Here is a 20,273-nt window from a genome sequence, read left to right as displayed (position 1 = left end):
GCAATTGTCAGAATTGAGTCCCAAAATCATGTGTTGTACTGTGTAATAATACGAAAAGTAAAATTGATTTCTAGCCAAATAATTTAAATAATTTGCATAAATTTTCAATTAAATTCATGAACAATTTAAAAGGTATTTTTGTCTAGGTAAGCAAAAAGTAAAGAATTTGCTTTATAACTATATCAAGCTATTAATAACAACATTTTAATTGTTTACATTAAGTAAACAATGGAAACTTAATCTCTTTTGGGAATTGTTATAATTATTCTGAATATTGTATCTTTAGCTTATACAATATTCAGAATAATTATAAAATTATTACAGCTGAAATTCTATTAAACAATCGTAATGATCGGTCAAGCCCGACCATATAATACCCTACACTAAGTAAAAGAGCAAAAACATTTTTCTTTTAAAATTTCAGTAATATATATTTTTGAGTGATTTTCGGAAGTGAGCCTAACATGGGAGCTATGACCAATTATAGACCGATCACCATGTAATTATGTCGTGTGATTTATGTCTATATGAAAGTTAAATATGTTGAATTTTGTGTGTATACCAACATTTTTAAGCGATTTATGCACGTTAAAGTGATTTTCTGAAGCGGGCCTTATATGGGAGCTATGACCAATTATGGACCGATCACCATGAAATTAGTACATACGATTAATGTCTATATGAAAGTTAACTATGTTGAATTTTGTGTGTTTACCAACATTTTTAAGAGATTTATGCACGTTAAAGTGATTTTCGGAAGTGGGTCTATATGGGAGCTATGACTAATTATGGACCGATCGTAACAAAATTTGGTGACATGAATTTCGTATATATAAAATTTATTTGGAGCGGAATTAGTGAAGATACATATATAAATTAAACATTTATGACCGATAAAGTCCAATTTCGGAGGGACATTTGTATGGGGGCTATGTGAAATAATGGACCGATTTCAGGCTTCGTCCTTGGACCGAGAAAATAATATGTATCAAATTTGATCGAAATATCTTCAAAATTGCGACCTGTACTCTGCGCACAAGGTTTACATGGACAGCCAGCCAGCCGACCAGACGGACGGACGGACAGACATCGTTTAATCGACTCAGAAAGTGATTGTAAGTCGATCGGTATACCTTAAGGTGGGTGTTAGACTAATATTTTTGGGCGTTACAAACATCTGCACAAACGCATAATACCCTCCCTAATCTCACATTTTTAATTTATACATCCAATAAATAAAAACTTGTCTGCTATTCAAAATGTCTAAATTTGAAACTCTCACTCCAGAATAGGGCAGATTTTACACTAAAAAATAAGTTGGCTGCAAACATTTTCCCAATAAGCACAATAGGGTGGAATTGGATCAAAAAATAATCTTGCAATTTAACATTTTTTAAAATCTCTCGGAAATAAAAATCCAGCATAGGGCTGTTTTTTAAAAAATGTAAGACCCGATATGGCCTGTAATTTTGCTAATTAAGCGTAAAGCGCTCTATTTACAACTTTTGTGTCTTTGGTGACCCCCAATGAAAATTTACCCCCAAAAATTTCGTAGAATATTTTAATCCTTAAATGTCCTTTTTGAAAGGACTTTTCTTGATTTTCTCAAAATAGGTATTAAATTGACCCCTAAAGAGAGGAGATAGGGGGTTAAGATCTTCTACAAAAATGATCCCCATAAAATTCCACAATATAACTCTGACAATAAGAATTCTCTCAGATATTAACTTACAACATTTTTTTCAGTTAGTATAATGCTACCTTCAATCAAAAATTGAAAATTTTGACTCACTGTAAAAAAAAATTTCAGACCAGCTGGACTATAAGTTTATTCTACAAAAATTATCTACTCAACATGCCCTTTCAGAATTATAGGGTCGCTAGTCGGTTTCAAAAATGCTGTTGGACAGTGTAATTAAAACTTGTGCAATAAAATTTCTTAATATTTTTATCATTTCTTTAATCATTTTTTTAATATTAAAGCCTCTTACTTTTTCTTTTCGATTTACAAAATGTTTAAAACATAAAAGATTTACATAATTCATAACAGAAATCAATAATGAATTTATAGTTTTACCTAACTCCACTTAATCAATTTTCTTAATTGTTATGAACAAATCCATGTCTGCTTTCTATAGAAAAAACACTTGATGCCGAGCATTTGAAAGCAATTAAATGTTGTAATAATTTATTTCATTTAAGTATTTAAAAGTAATATTTGAAAACTATACAAAAAATTCAGTTTAGCAATTAAGATTACCTCATTTAGAATTGAATGCAATTAGCTCATGTTGAAGAACAGACATAAAAATTAAATAAAATTTGTATTCTGTTGCTTTTTAAGTGGAAAATAAAAATGTTTATGAAAATTGCAAGGTTTTTCAAATAATTTTGTTAATTTCAAATAAACTTTAAACAAATTACAATACTTAAAAAAGTTTATAGTTAAAAATTAACTTTTTTATTTAAATAATAAACAAATTTTAATAATAAGAATTTATTTGTTCGCTTTCAGCGGGTTAACTCGTAATCTAGCGAAAAGAGAGAGTTAGTTAATCTTGCAAATTGAACGATCGCTCTCTTTACTGCAGCACCCTTAAATCTAGCTTGTCTTTTGTTATATTTGTGATATTGAAATGATTTTAAACTAAGTTCTCTTATTGCACTTTAAGTTATTTCAAATTTATTACTTTTTATGGTCTTTTTCATTTTCTTGAAGGTCATCTTTTTCTATTATTTATCTTGCCAAAGCAATTTTACTTCTTTTTTGTCTCCAAAAACCGTAAGAAACTTAACTTAATGATGTATTGTCTAGGCCAAAGACAAAACCCCCAAAAACAAACAGCAAAACTGTAATTAAACTTATCATCTAGTTTTGGCCATAAAATACAAAAAAAAACAACAGAGAATTTATTTATGGCTTGAAGAAAATACACACACATTAATTAATAAGCTGCTTAATTAGGTTTAAATAAAGTAATTTTATTACAATATTTTGAGTAATAAAATAATGATTTTAATGTGGGAACTTTTTTCCTAATATTTTGTCAACAAAACCTTAACTTAAACATTAATTTAAACATAATGTCTTAGGCTTTTTTTAAAACTTTGTTGATAAGCAAGCTTTGAAGTTAGTCGTAAATTTAAAGCTTCATTGATAAAATAAACCAAAAATTTACATAGTTTATTTAAACCAATTTAACATAGAATTAATGTTTAGTCATTAATAAAACATTGATATGAATTTTTGTTATAAATTGTTTAATAAAAAAACCTGCTTTAAAATTTGTTAAAAAACATTCATTCATGATTACGAAGAATTTCAATAAGTTCACTGGAATTCCAAAGAAATTTTATGATTTATAAATCATAATTAACGAAAAAGCAAAAGGTTTTTAAATAATTTTATTTTATAAAAAAAACTACAGTTAGTTAATATATTAGTTAATTTATTAACTAAAAAATATGAATGTATAAAAATGTTTAATTAACTCATTATTTCAGTAATTACCTTAATTTAGCTAGTAATTATTTATATAAAGTTTTTTTGTTTTGTTAAAGGTGCCATAAATATTTATATAAACTATAAACAGCCTTTTATTTTATTATAATAAAGCTTTTGTTATGCAATATTTTTTATATAAAATATATTTTTTAATGTTTTATTTAATCATTTGTTATATGGCTATTTAAATAATTATAATAAAAATTTGCTTAATTATGTGCTAAAGTCTTTTAAAATATGACTCTTGGGAGTTTTATTTTCAAATGTTAAATTCAATCAAATCAAACGGTTTTATAAAAGAAAGTATATTCAAAACTTTGTCAATTTTTAGTAAAAATCATAAAGGTCAAGATTTATTGATTTTTAAATAAATAAATAAAACTATAAATTATTTATTAATTTGTCACATCATTTATTTGCTAATAAACAATATTAATATTATTTGTTTATGAATTTTTGTTTCTTATACAATAAATATGTTTTGATCACTATTGAAATTCAACATTACAAATCAGATCTCTTCACAAATGTAGGAAATATGAGAAATTACCATTTTAAATACACAATTTTAGTTACCACAACTAACTTTGCAGTAAATCGAATGATTTGATGGCATCAATTGATAGTAGTAACAGAAATGCTGTTAAGATAAACAAAATACAATGAAATTTATCAAAATTGTTTGTACTTCAGCTAGAAAAGATATTTCTTAGATTAGTTTCAATCGTAAGTAATTTTAAAGTCCAATTTTAGTTTCAGTGAAAACTTTCTTTGAAACAATATATTTTAGCATCAATCGTAATCGCTTGTACCGTCATATTTAAGCCTAATTTTTAAAGACATTAGAGTCATATTTTATGAAATGAAATGGTCCATGTATGTAATGTCATCACGTGAAAACGGCTGGTGCGATTTGGCTGATTTTTTTTTATTCGATTCGAAATTTTCAGGAGATGGTTTGTAAAGAAAAAAAATTAAAAAATTCCGGATAAAATTCGGAAATACTTTTTTTTGTGAGTCCAGTCAACTGTAATAAAAAAGCTCCCCAAAGTATGCAGTACAAATTTAGATATTTTATTTGCAAATAAATAAGAACAGGCTGGTGTGAGTGGGTTGGAGAAACTTGAAGAACTAACATTAGTAAATGCCACCGGGCGAAGCCGGGGCGATCAACTAGTAAGAAATATTTTAAGGTTTTTTCAATCGTAGATCGGTTTAAAGATTATTTTAGGTTCAAGGGAAAGTATTTTTGGAATTATATTTTAACTTTAATCGTAGTTGTTTGTAGAGTCATATTTTAGTTTCAATCGTAGTTGCTTGTAGAGTCATATTTTAGCTTCAATCGTAGTTGCTTGTAGAGTCATATTTTAATATCAATCATAAGTATTTTTAAAGAGATTATAGAGCCATATTTTAGCTTTAATAAAGATTCATACATTTTTGCTTCAATCGTAGATCTTTTTTACCATCTACATTAGATTATTTGCTTTGAGCTGCCATTTTAACTTCTTTTTCTTTTGAAGCGAAATTTAAGCTTTAATTTTGGATCTTTCTTTAGTCATATTTTAGCTTGGAACCAAAACTAGCTTTTTCTGCTCAAAAGCGAAATTTAAGCTTTAATTTTGGATCTTTCTTTAGTCATATTTTAGCTTGGTACCAAAACTAGCTTTTTCTGCTCAAAAGCTTTTTTACCCCCAAAAGCTTTATTTATCAAAAACATTTTATTTTCTGTTTTTGAATCAATTTAGATAAATGAGCAATTGATTTAGGGAAAAGTAAATTTTTTGTCAAAAAAAAGTTTTATAGAGATTCATAAATCTTTGCTTCAATCGTAGATCTTTCGATCTTTTGATTTGAGCTGCAATTGTAACTTCTTTTGGACCAAAATTTAAGCTTTAATCTTGGATTTTGCTATTGTCATATTTTAGCTTGGGTCAAACGCTGTTTTACTCTCAGAAGCTCTTTTCATGAAATTAGTTTCTGTGTGAACACTTTTTTGAATCAATTTAGAGAAACAAGTAATTTTTTTTGGGAAGAGACGATTTTCTGTGAAATTTTGTCTTTATAGAGATTCATATTTGTTTGCTTCAATCATAGAGCTTTTTTTACCTTCTACATTAGATCTTTTGATTTGAGCTGCAATTGTAACACATTTTGAAGCTAAATTTAAGCTTTAATCTTGGATATTTCTATAGTCATATTTTAGCTCGGAATCAAAACAAACTTTTCCTGGTCAAAAGCTTTTTTATCCATAAAAGCTCTTTTTATGAAAAATTAAAAAAATATTTTAGTGAAGAACGTGCACAATGTATTCTCAATGCAAAAGCTTTCATTTTTGTAAAAAATAACTTTATTTTGGTAAAACTAAATAAATTTTTGCTGATGAAAAGCTTTTATTAAGAAAATAATTATAGAGAAAAAGCTTTTATTTAATTGAAAAATCGTGAGAAATAAAGCGAAAAATTAATTTTTTATGTAAAAGCTTTTTTGGTAATAATAAATTTTTTGCTGAAAAAAGCTTTTTTGAAAAAAAAATAATTTTTTGTTCTAAAACTATGCAATTTATATTTTGCTAATAATAAAACTTTTATTTTAATTGAAAATTCGTAGAATTAATTACAAAAAAATTATTTGCTGCAAAAATTATTGTTTAAAAAAAAAAAATTTTAAAAAAATCTAAATAGTTTTTTTTTAGAGAAAAACATATTTTATTTTAATTTAAAAAAAATTGTTTTCTGCAAAAGTTTTTTTTAAAGAAAATTTTTGTGAAAAAAAATATTTTTTTGAAAAAAATTAGTTTTTAGAGAAAAACTAAATAAAATATGTTTTTCTCTAAAATTTTTTTTCGAAAAATCATAAAAATACTGTGAGAAATGCATTTTTTATGTAAAAAGCTTTTAAGCTTGGAAAAGCTTTTTAGTGAAAAATAGAAAAATATTTTTGATTTATAGAAAAATCATGAAAAATTCATTTTGTCCTAAAAATCATGTATGCTTGAAAAAGCTTTTTTGTGCTAAACGCTTTTTATGGCACATTTTTCACAATATTTTTCATGAAAAACCTCCAAATTGGTCTTAATCGGAAAAGAAATGGTTGTAAATGTTCATATTTGAACAACAAATTTTCATTGTTGAATTCTAAGATAATTTCTGCACAATGTTGAGTATTTGAAGTTTAATTCTTAAAGATCAATTATAGAGAAGATTTTCTATGGGTTTGAAAATTATATTATTTTTATTTAACTATGTAACTTAGCTAAGCCTCCATTAAAAAAAACTATTGACTTTAATTATAATAACTCAATAATAATAAAATGCTGATGTTGATCATAAAAAAATACAGATCATTAAATTTATATTAAGATGATCTTAGTATATACTTTGATTCAACAACAAAGTTAAATAACAAAAGTTTTCTTTTCATGTTTTTTTTCAGTTTTTTTTTTGTCTAAGCAGTTAAATTACCTAAAAATGTATGTAAAAGATAAAAATAAACAAACAAATTGTGTGATTTTAAAGACTTACCTTGTTAAGTTAAGATTTAAAGTTTTGAACAAAGAGGAAAGATGATTTAAAAGATGATTAAGGTTGCTGGGTTTTCAAGAAAACCGTAAAATTATTATTATTATATTATTTAATCAGCAAACAAAGTTTATAAAAATCCAAAAATAGCAGCAGCCGAAGAGTTTGCAGATGAAAGTAATCCCCCAAAAAAAACAAGTATGTGGCAAAAATCCTTATGTAAGTTTTTGTGTTTAATATTTATTTAATTTTTGTTTATAAATTATAATTTACAAGTTGTTTAAACTTAACATAAACACAAAATGACGTGTTTAGTTGCGGTATTTTCATTTAAGCTAATTAATTTTTAATTTTTTGTTTATAAATTTGTGTTGTAAGTAAAAAGCATTGTAGTGAAACTTCTTTTTAAATTTTTGTTTGCTTGTTTTGTAGTGGCTGTTAAAATGTTGAGATTACAATGAATGCCTTTAATTAAATTCGTTTTTGAATGGTTTTGTGAAAATGTAATTATTTTTTAGAAAATCTTTAAAGATTTTTGTTCAGACAAGGTCGTTTATATGATGTTTTGCGTTTAATAACAAAAACATGTTGAAACATGTTTTAGTAATACATAATTTTCATTTTAAATTAATGATTTTTTCCAAATTTCTTGGTTAATAAGTTAAAATACTGGTTTGCTTTTTTAGTTTGTTTTGTTCACTTTAAAATATGTTTTGAAAATTTTCTGATGCACTCAAAATCGTCTTGTAAAGAAGCAGCAAACAGTTCAACTTCACTGCACAGGTGTTGAAATTGCTTTAATGTATTTTTTTTTTAGTTTCTTTCAATTTTTTTTTTATCTTTTTCAAGAATTTTCTTTTAGTTTATTAATTCTGCACGGCCGTAAGGTTTTTTTTTTTGCATTAAATCCAATTGACATTTGGTAAGTTAGTCATGCTTGCTTGGTTAATAAAAAAATGCACAAATAAAAAGAAACTATAACTGGTTTATAAGCATATTTTCAAATGATTATAAGAATTTTTTTAAATTTTTTTTTCATAAATTTTCTTTCAAAAAAAAATTTTAATTTTCGTATTTCTTTTTTTTATAAAATTTTCAAAACAATTTTATTTTTTTCTACGAAAAATTGTTTTTCAAACGACCGTATCTCATAAACCGTCTCGTAAATCCATCAGTTAGCTACTAAATTAGACTATACTAAATAAGATCTATACAAGACCTAAACAAAACACAAACAACTAACTCACTCAAACTCATAACACTCTCTCTCTCTTTGCTCACATATTAAATAAACACTCAAAATATTTACATGCAGCACGCTATTGTTTACTTTGCTTATAACTACTCTACTACACTAGAGTGTTTAAATCGGGGATGGTGGCATAAAGTACCAAAGTCGCTTCCTCACTTCATAAGATTTTAGGCAATAAGACTAGAGAATTTTTTTTATTCCTAATCAAAAATAGTTTTCAAGGTCTGCAGGTCTGACTCAAACACATAATTTGTTCATTTACAAAAATCTCAAGTATTTATATAGTCCAATTTTAGCATCGTAAAATGTCTTTCTTTATAGAGACCATTTTTAACTTCAATTGTAGGTCTTTATATAGTACAATTTTTGCTTCAATCGTAGGTCATTATAGGGACCGATTTTAGCTTCAGTCGTAGGTCTTTATAGGGACCGATTTTAGCTTCAGTTGTAGGTCTTTATATTGACCGATTTTAGCTTCCGTCGTAGGTCTTTATAGGGACCGATTTTAGCTTCAGTCGTAGGACTTTATAGGGACCAATTTTAGCTTCAGTCGTAGGTGTTAATATAGTTAAATTTTAGCTTCAATCGTAGGTCTTTATAGGGACCAATTTTAACTTCAATCGTATTCCAATTATAGCTTCATTCGTAGGACTTTATAGGAATCAATTTGAGCTTTAATTATAGCTTCAATCATAGATCTATTTAGCTTCAATCATAGGTATATTTAGCTTCAATCATAGGTCTCTATATTGTCTAATTTTAGCTTCAATCGTTGGTCTTTATAGGATTCAATTTTAGCTTCAATCGTATTCCAGTTATAGCTTCATTCGTAGGACTTTATAGGAATCAAATTTAGCTTCAATCATAGATCTATTTAGCTTCAATCATAGGTATATTTAGCTTCAATCATAGGTCTCTATATTGTCTAATTTTAGCTTCAATCGTTGGTCTTTATAGGATTCAATTTTAGCTTCAATCGTAGGTTTTTATAGAAATCAATTTTAGCTTCAATCGTATTCCAGTTATAGCTTCGTTCGTAGGACTTTATAGGAATCAAATTTAGCTTCAATCATAGATATATTTAGCTTCAATCATAGGTATATTTAGCTTCAATCAAAGGTCTCTATATTGTCTAATTTTAGCTTCAATTGTTGGTCTTTATAGGATTCAATTTTAGCTTCAATCGTAGGTCTTTATAGTAATCAATTTAAGCTTGAATCGTATGTCTTTGTAGGATTAAATTTTAGCTTCAATCGCATGTCCTTATATAGTAACATTTTAGTTTCAGTCATAGGTCTTTATAGGAATCAATTGTAGCTTCAATCGTATTCCAATTACAGCTTCAATCATAGGACTTTATAGGAGTCAATTTTAGCTTCAATCGTATTCCAATTATAGCTTCAATTATAGTTCTATTTGGCTTCAATCATAGGAATATTTAGCTTCAATCATAGGTTTATTTTGTTTCAATCATAGGGCTCTATATTGTCTAATTTAAGCTTTAATCGTAGGTCTTTATAGGAATAAATTTTATCTTCAATCGTAGGTTTTTATAGGAATCAATTATAGCTTCAATAGTAGGACTTTTTAGGTACCAATTTTAACTTCAATCGTAGTCCAATTATAGCTTCAGTCGTTGGTCTTTTTAGGGATAAATTTTAGCTTAAATTTTAGGTCTTTATAGGGACCAATTTCAGCCTCAATCGTAGGTGTTTATATAGTTAAATTTAAGCTTCAATGGTAGATCTTTGTATAGTCCAGAATTTCTTTAATCATAGGCCTTTATGTTGTCTAATTTGTGTATAAGCCATTGCTTATTATATAGCCCAATTCCAGCTTCAATCGTAGGTCTTTCACTTCAGTTCTTGTGCAAATAAATGTCGGGTATCCCTAAATGAGATAGCGAGACATTCTAGAATAACGCTTATATGGGTCCCTGGAAACGATGGAAATCAAGGTAATTGTATAGCAGATGAATTGGCCAAAAGGGGTGTGATGATGGATGAGGAGGCGATCGATCCCTATTCTGGTATTTCCCTTGCAAAATCAACTTGGCCTTTACGACGAATCTACTTATTAAATTTCATCGTGAGCAAATAAGGCTAATTGTTTCCTTTATTACAGGACACTATATAATTAGGATACATGTTAGAAGATGGTACAACGAAAACGAAGAAGAGGAGGAGACTGTGTCCCACCTATTCTGCCACTGCCCGGCTCTGACAAACTTGAGGTAACGTATCTTTGGAATCCCATTCCTATCGTGTTTAGATGAGCTATAAAGGATGAATCTAAGACGAATCTGGGACTCTTTCGTTAGAGAATATGGTTGGTTCACCTTGGATACAACAGAAGCATTATAAATACCCTGCTGTTTATATTTGGGTATCGCAATGGGTTCAGTTTTGAATGGACCCAAATGAGCTGCTTGACGAATTGCTGTCCACTAAACCTAACCTATGCAATAATTCACATACAAAATGTGATTTTTTATATTTTTATACTGATGCAGACAAAACAGGTTTTAGTATTTTATTCCAGCTGACAATTTTACCAATTTTGTATTTTCATTATTTTGAAATTTTCATAATGTTCAGAATATGGGAAACAGCTTATAATTTACCAAATAAAACCTTTAAATCCTTAACAAAACCTTCCTGGTAATATTTACATCAAAAACGTACACATTTTGCTTTTCAACTGCCCCCTTATCCCTCTTCTACCAACACTAACTGCATTATTATGATAAAACTCACAACAAACCGGCATTAGCTCTTACTACAATTCTCTCAAACACACACCAGAAGAAAAAAATACAAAAAAAATGAAAAACTCACTCACTCATTGTCTTTCCCATTTACTCATTTAATCAATATTAAACAACAACACTAAAACAATAACAAAGCATGCAGTTTGTTCATTGACCGTTTAAGTGCTCAAACAACAACAAAATACATACAATTTTATGTAGGTTTTTCTTTAATTCTGTTTTGTTATTCATGTATCTGACTGTGAGTTTAAACTTTAAAGATACGTGAGTGCGTTTGTACGTACGTACGTGTATGTATCGGCATGTAGGTAGCAACATCCTCTTTAGGCTTGTCAGCATGTTTTTAAGACCTTTTTGAACCAGTTTTTAAAACTGGAGCTACGCACATGGTTTAGCCTTGTTGTTGTTTGTAAAGACATTTTTTTTTATAAATCTTGTTTTTTTAATTACAATGCGCTAAGGAATTTCATTTAGTAGAGGTTGAATATGTAGAATAATTGCTTTTAGCAACATGTTGCTGCAACATAGTTGAGAAAAGATTTTCATAATTTAGTAGAGAATACTTGTATATTGGAAAAAATAAAACTGTTGCAAATATTTCTGGTAGTAGGATCAAATTATATTAAAATAAACTACAAATGAGTTCATTATAAATATAAATATATAGAGACTTCCTAACTTTTACAGTTGATAGCAGCCATATTGTTGAAGCTACATCTGTCGAATTTTCTGTCATTTATTCAGTTTGTTTTGCCAACTCACAATTAACGGATATATCGTTCAACAGCACGTGTAAATGATAAATTTTATGCCCATATTACGGCGAGACCCATTTTTTGAACATATAAATTTGTCGAATTTGGGACTATAATAATCCACAAGAGATCCAATGCATCCCGAAAAAGTCAGTGTTTGGTGTGGATTTTGGACATTCTGTACGAGCAATTTGAGGGCATGGCCATCTCACGTGGTGGTATTGAGAACTAGCCACGTTAGACTTTTTTCATGTGGAGTTTTCTTGAATCTCAGGTCTATGCGAATAGGCCATAAACCACAAAGACTCTCAAAGCCAAAATTTGGCCATTTCGGATGCGAAAGGAAATTTGTATCACACTACCATATTTCATGTAAAGAAGTAGTACAGAATTTATGAACTTTATATTAAGGATTTCTTGGAACAATACCTATCACCAGTTATAATAACCAAAACTGAACCAGTTCGTTGATATTAGATCTGAGATCTGTTCAATATATTCAATTAGTCTTCTTCATTGACAACGCTACAGTGTTAGAACTAGAAAAGATCGCTTTCATACAGGAACCAGTAACGCAACACTTCCTTCTAGGGATATTTTGTAGAAAATATCTGATATCATCATCTTAGAATTTAAACTGGTATTATGTGAGATAATTGTTTTAATATTAGGAAGACAGGCTATGAGAAGAAGTCAGGGTGATTAGATTTAAACTTTTATATATTGTAAATAACAGGAAATAGCTCTGCAGTAAGTTTATTCCACAAGATGATCAACACGACTAAATGAAAAAATGTGTTTTATTTAAAAATCGACTTGAAATGGGTGGGCACTTTAGAAAAAAGCTTCCTAATTTCATCATTCCATTTTAGTAGCCATAGAACTGTGAAAACCAATCCACATTGTAGTGATGCTCCATTCAATAATATAGTTCGATACGATAAGTACTTTCGTCTTTTCTGGTAGCCGATCGAAAAGTTACAAAATATACTTTGATGCAGTACTACTTTATTCATGAGTGTGGTATTCTATTTTAGATCAGTATCCGTGTTTTAAATAGCAATGTTATCAGATGGAGTGAAAAGAAACTGAAAAGAAAGAAGAATTACACTTAAAAATTGGATTACTCCTTCGGATATCATATAGAATTTTCATACCCTGAAAAATAACATTTTCTGATTTCATCAATATTTTATATTTATACCAACCATAAATCCAACAGGGAAATATTATCAGTCGCTATTATATTAAAGAAATAGTTGTACCATGGCTCACACAGCGTTTATCAGATGAACCTACATATATTCCTACATGGTGAACAAGGTGTAGGGTAGTCTTCATTCCTAAAGGAGGTATGGCGACCCATACTAAATCAAAGGACTACAGATCAAATCAAATGACCATTCCGACGGAACTCATCTCTAAATCCCAACATGCCTACACTAAGGGCAGATCGGTGGAAACAGCTCTACATTAGTTAGTTGGCTCCGTTGAAGAGTCGCTATCACATAAGAAGTAGTCACTTGTTGCCTTTCTTGATATTGAAGGAGCTTTTAACTTTTAAAAGTGTCATTAGGGTCCGTGGAGGTTTCTACATTAAGAACTAAAATCCTACTTTAGGCTACTTGACTTCAGCTCTTCAGGAGGAAATTACTGCCATTAAACGAGCATCCAATTGGCTGAGGTATTATGGAATATGTGGTGATATACTGTATATTTACTATATAGCGGGTGTCTTCACGACATCTAGGTTAACCGAGGAATTCCGGGTATCCCTAAATTAGATAGCGAGATGTTGTAGGATAACGCTTATATGGGTCCCTGGACACGATGGAAATCAGGGTAATTGTATTGCAGAAGAATTGGGCAAAAGTGGTGCGATATCGCGACATATCTATGCGGGTTTTAATTTCCGTTGATGGGTCCCACTGGTCATTTATTAGAACTCCCATATATATAAACTTCTGTAATAGCTCGTTTTCTATATTTTGTTTATTCAACGTTGCGTTGAGATGGACATTTTTTTTTACAAATAACCATGCATTTAATCTTTTGCGTATTATATGAAAAAAATTACATATTTGACAAAGGGGGCAAGGTTTGTGGAACTTCTGAGGAGTAAATAAAGGCTTTTTATATAAGTATTTGATACTGTTGAAAACACTGTGACTTTAGGATTAATATTTTAGTAAAATTAAATAATGTTATAAAATTTTGGGACTTCATTTTCCTTAAAAACTAAAAAAATATAATATTGTGATTTTCCACGAATAACAATATAAAATTTGACTTAATGTAAAATTTTAACAGTAAAAGATATCATAACAAGATTTAGAACCAATATAGACCCAAATGTCTAAATTTCTAAAACGGGGAAAATATGTTCCAAAAAATTAGTTTTTTCAGAAAAGTGCCTACTGTGACGTTATTTACCGTGTGATTGTAAAAGCACTTAACAAGTATTTAAGAAACATATGGGGTTATACAAGTATAGAGCTTTTTCGTGCTTTGCCTTTTTAGAATTTTTTACTCAAACCGACATTTTTTTTAAAAAGTTGGCCAAGTTTGGATACGTATGGGGGGTGATATGTCCTCTTAAGTGAGCCGAATTTTACTTTATACACTTTTTCATTAAGTTATCTTTCCGGAACATATAAAAATTCTATATAGTAACGTAGAAAATTTTTTTCAACAAAAGAAAAAAATTAATTTGACCATATCGAACGCTTTCACATAATCAAAAAAACATAAGAAAACATCTTTCTGGGCGTCTCGGCAGTTCTGAATTAATATTTGAACACAGAATAGCGCTTCTCGTGTACCCATACATTCCCTGAATTCATACATTCCCTGAGCTAGACAACAAAATAGTTCATCATAAATAATGAATATTGTTCTCTCATTCCTTTTTGAAGAATCCAGAATAAAAATTTCTCTTTGATGAAAATACTGATGAACTGTTTACCATCATTTTTTACTTTGACCAGCAGATCATGGAAATTCTTTGAGTTTCTTTTATATTCTAAATAATTGGAAAACAACAAATTGTTTCAAACTAAAACGCTTCGTTCGTATTTATCATTCATTGCTGCATCCCAAGTTCAATTAGTTATAAAACAAGCATATTCATACATTTTGTTGGTTTCTTTCTTTGTAAATCAAACGATACCGCTGTAATTCATATTTGAAATACAACAGAACTTAAAACAATAAATTCATCAATGATTTAACTTTAAAATGTAACAATGAATGAACATTTTATATAATTGATGACTTTAAATAGCTGCTGCAACTAAATAACACACTGCACAGTGGGGCTGATGGAAAAATAAATGGCACTAAATATTAAATTTCTAAAAAAATGGTGAGGTTACTTTGTAATTTGAAACATTTCAGAATATTGTCTTTGGCGATGTGAGTTTCAAGCACAGACATTGTCCTAAGTAGTACATAAATATGTAACTTCTAAACTTCAGGTCATATTATTATGAAACCAGAAAAATCAATAGAGAGCGATTATTGCCTCTGAAGGTACGAGTTTTAAGCACAAACAGCGATACATGGTGTCAAAGTTAACACCTCATATGTAAAAAGCATTTCCAGCTTTGTAACGTGGTTGTGTCGTCTGCTGAGGTGTTCAGTCGTAGACTTTTTGTAGACTTACGGATCCACAAACCTTAAGTGATAATACAAGTGATTTACCCTTTCTTGGGTCGATTATATCGTTCTTTATTGATTTAATATTTAAAACAGTTTATATATAATAAGTTTTATATATCGCACTCATGCAACAATACTGTATTAACTCAAAATTTTTAAATGTTTAGTAGAGGGCAAAAACTGTTTGTGATTACATTTTAAGAGAATTTGAAAATCCGAATACATCATATTAAACAAATTATATTTGAAAATATATATTGTTTTTCTTTAAAATTTTTGCAATTATTGCAAAATAAATCTATTTTTTGAGTTAATACCATTTTTCTAAAACTTCTCGATATTTTTTGTAATATTTTATCGACAAAACAGTATCAACTCAAAATACAACCAAATTTAAATAAAACAATTTGATTATTTTTAACTTGAATAAAGGCTCAATTCAAAATAATACATTTTTCTATGAAAATATACGATGTATTTCTATTTAAATTTTTGTATTAACTCAAAATAATACTTTTTTGTTGATACAAGGTAGTCACTAATTATCACGAAAATGGTCTCAAATGTGGTTTTCGAGATGAAAGAGTAATCGGAATACGTTGAAATTTTTACAGTAGATATATATTGATCTTGTTAGTTGATTTCTTGCAAAAAGTGAATTTTTAAAAATTTTGAGTTAATACAGTATTGTTGAACGAGTGCGATATAACGAATTACGAAAAGCTACGATAATACGTTTGAATGAAGACGGTTCTGGTGATGCATATCCCGGATTCTTCAGGAATTTTTATAATCGCCGGCGATACTCACTTACTTGGCAGTTTGTCACAAACGATAGCTTCGGATCGGATGATTACTAACATTATATTCCGAATACATACGATAATACGTTTGGATGCAGACGATTCTGGTGATGTCTATCTTCGGTACTATACCGGTTGATAACTAAAGGTATTATATTTTAGATACTTAGTCTATGATACAAATAAATGAACTTAACTAGGGGAATAATTGACCGAAGCATCTATCTTGAACACGTGCCATTTTTCAAATCCGTTTTTAAAGTTTTGTATAGCGCTCGGCTAGGTCTTGAAAACACATATGAAAAAGTGCAATATTTTTGAAGGACTGAGTTTGAAAGTGGCATATTTTTGAATCTAATTAAGATATTGACTTGAAATTTTTTTGGTAAGACCAAAAATTAACTTGTCTAAACAAGAAAAATTTGTTAGTTCTTAAAGAAAGTTTTTTTTAAAAAAAAAGAAGAGTTAATTCACCTTTTCGCCCAAAAAACAGCAAAAATCTAAAATTTTTTTAATTTTTACATTGAAAATCGTTTATTTTTGGATTCATAATGGATATTGCTCTGAAATTTTTTGTATATGTAATGGTAATTTAGTTGTATAACTAACAAAACCAATCTAGTTCATTTGGTCCAAATGTACGCCCTTTATTTTAAAAAAGCGGTCCAAGGTATGGACAAAATATTTAAAATCCAATTTTAAAAAGAATATAACTCGGTAGTTATAAGAGCAAACGCAAGCATGTTTTTTCAAGACCTAGCCGAGTGCAAAGTCTTTAAATCGGATGGAAAACAAATAAAATTGCACATGTTTAAAAATGTTGCAAAAATGGAACATTTTAGGGCCCATTTTAATAACGTAAACTCGAGTACTCCTTGGCTATGCCCTCGTCAAATTTTATTCCGATCGGACAGGCCGTTTAGATGTGCCAGATTTATTTCCAAAAAAGTTTGATTCTGCCCCACTGTGCAGTCGGCCGAAGTCTCGGTACTGAACAGACGACCGAAATCTCTGTTATTGAACAGTCGTCCGAAGGCCCTGTACTAAACAGAAGACCGAAGTCTCTGTATTGAACAGTTGGCCGAAATCCCTGTATTGAAGGGACGACCGAAGTCTCCGTATTGAACAGTTGACCGAAGCCTCTGTACTGAACAGACGTCTGAAGTTTCTATATTGCACAGTTGGCAGAAGTCTCTGTATTGCACAGTTGGCTGAAGTCTCTGTATTGCACAGTTGGCTGAAATCTCTGAACAGTTGGCCTAAGCCTGTGTCTTGAACAAACGACCGAAGTCTCTGTATTAAACAATCGAATGAAGTCGCTGGCACAATGTATTCATCGGCACTCGAACTACGTCCACGTTCCGAAAAAAAATATGTTGATTGATTTGTATCAGTCGACTTTTATAAATTAATATCAAAGTGATTTAATCACTATGATTTAAATGTTTTATTACACTATGCAACAAATGAAGACTTTTGGAAAAACACAAGATCATGACAGTATATGTTCGACTCTGCTACCAAAGGGTAGTAAAACCCTATACTCAGTTTGTCCATTTTGGTGACCGATGTTTTTTTATGGGCCACTTTTTTTAGAACAACTTCCAGGGACTCCTAATTTTTCAATAACAATATTTTGCAAAGTTATAGCTACGGTAAATCTGAATAACTCTTGTAAACATATCAATGCAATCCGAACATATCTAGGCATTCTAAATAGCTGTCAAAAATCACTTCGTAGCTTAAAAATTTTAGTTTTTTACTATTTTTTGACTCTAAAACAAAAACATTAGTGTTTGGGATCACTAATGTTGCCATTTTTTTTTCCAAACATCGAAATTCCTAAAACGGAGAAAATGTGTTCCAAAAAGTGAGTTATTTTTAGAAAATAGCCCACTTTGATGCTATTTACAGTACGGTAATAAAAACGTTTTGTATGTATATAAACAATATATTGGGCTATACAAATATGACGAGCTTTTAAGGATCGGTGCTTTGCGTTTTTAGAATTTTTTACTCAAACCTAAAATTTTGTTTCAAAATTGGCCAAGTTTGTATAGGGCTGGGGGGTACAATGTCCGCTTAAGTTAGTAAAATTTTACTTTATACGTTTTTGCATTAAGTTCTCTTTCCAAATCATAAAAAAATGTATATAACCACGAAGAAAATTAGTTTTTTATAAAAGAAATAATATGGGGACTTTTTTGGGAAAAAACTTAAAAAACACACGCATACAAAGTTGAAATATATAAAAAGATGCTTCAACTTTGGATGCGTGTAATTTTTTATAGGGATCAGGTTTATTTTATTTTCTTTATAATTTTATCGCAAGTATACGCCGTATATAAAAAACAAATTTCGACCTTTCGTAGGCCCATCATATATAAAATACAAAAAAAAGATCGAGCAAAATTTAAAACAAAATTAAACTTAAATATAGACCTTCTCAAGGACTATCTACATTTTAAATTCCTGCTCATTCGGATCATAAATGGCTTTTTGGCGATTTTTTTTTAAATGTGTGACATTGAGGGTCCACTCACTGATCCACATTCCGAACACCTCAGCCGAGTAAATAATACAGTACAACATACATAGAAGTGTGGACTTGATCATACTATTTTAACAAAAAATCTTTGTTTTAGAGTCAAAAAATAGTAAAAACAAAAGTGTTAAGGTACAAAGTGATCTTTACGTGCTATTTAGAGTGACTAGACACGTTCAGAATGCATGGATATGTTCTCAAGAGTTGTTCAACTTTACCGTAGCTACAACTTTGCTAAATATTGTTACTGAAAAATTAGGATACCCTAGAAGTTATTCTAAAAAAAGTAAAAAAATAAATTTTTCTTCCTATATTTTTTCAACAAAAGTGCACGAAAAAGCTATTTTTTGGGAAAAAAAATTGTAACAAAATTTATTTGGCGGAATCTTAGCTATATTATTTCCATATAAAGTTAAGCCGTATCACAAAGTCTGAATTAACTGTTAACCAAAAACTTATGACACCTTTTTTAGAGGCCCAACTGATTTTCAGAAACTTTGGGGGCCCATCAAATAAAATCGGTCACCAAAATGTACAAACTGAGTATAGGGTTTTACTACCCCTTGGTAGTAGAGTCGAACCTATATAGTCATGATCGTGTGTTTTTTGCACTGTTGCACTGTGTTATTATTTATTTATTATATTTATTATTATTTATTATTTTATATAATGTACGGGAAAGTAAATAGATACTTATCCACATTACAACTTTCTTTCAAAAACATGATTTAAACAAAATTTAAATTTTTGTTTAAATTGTTTTTTAATTTTTTGTTCCTTCTTTAACATTTTTTTTTTTAGTTTTGAAAAATTTTTGTTTTGAAAAAGAATTTACAACAAACAAATTTTTTTGATGAAAAAAAATTCGGGTTACAAAAAAAGATGTTTCCCGATTTTGACCCCTTGTAAATCCAACTTATAGCCTTATATATGTACATCGTTCCAATGGACTTTGAAATATCTATCATTAGATATCCATATTGTCTATATTAATGACTCAGTAATCCAGACATTGATCAAAAATAGGCCAAAAAGCGAGGTAGCCCCGGTTTTCAGCCATTTGTGGGCCTATTTTAAATAGCAACCGAGCCGGAAGAATTCACGTTATACTGATATATGAATAATGTATGCAAGTTATTTGGGGTCAACAAGGCTATATCGACTTCGCTATCTATAACGATCCAGAATATATATACTTTGTGGGGTCGAAAATGAAAAATGAAGGAATTAAAAACGGAATGACATACTTATATATACCCTTGTCACTCATGGTGAAGGGTATAACAACAACAATAACGCAATAAAAAGAGAATAGTGATGGGTACATGAAATAATGAGAAGCGCATAGTAAGCACCAATTGATATGAATCAATTTAGAACGTAATTTTTCACATAGTGTAATTTGTATGTATTAATTTAAAGTATAATAAATAGTTTGATACTACATTATGCATATCAATGG

The 20,273-nt window shown here is 29.2% G+C and overlaps 1 protein-coding gene across 1 annotated transcript in view; it reads right to left on the bottom strand.

The window, feature by feature from the left end:
- The window catches only part of rau (RA domain-containing protein rau), a 56,650-nt gene extending 48,547 nt beyond the window's left edge, over positions 1-8,103 (bottom strand). Inside the window, exon 1 of the mRNA XM_065500468.1 lies at positions 7,030-8,103. The gene's annotated coding sequence lies outside the window, so the exon portion shown is untranslated. The remainder of the gene's footprint in view (positions 1-7,029) is intronic.
- Between the last annotated feature and the right edge of the window lie 12,170 nt (positions 8,104-20,273).

Source organism: Calliphora vicina, chromosome 2, assembly GCF_958450345.1.
Source record: "Calliphora vicina chromosome 2, idCalVici1.1, whole genome shotgun sequence".
Lineage (NCBI taxonomy): Eukaryota > Metazoa > Arthropoda > Insecta > Diptera > Calliphoridae > Calliphora > Calliphora vicina.
The sequence above is the reverse complement of the archived record's forward strand: the minus strand, read 5'-3'. Positions and strand labels throughout refer to the sequence as shown.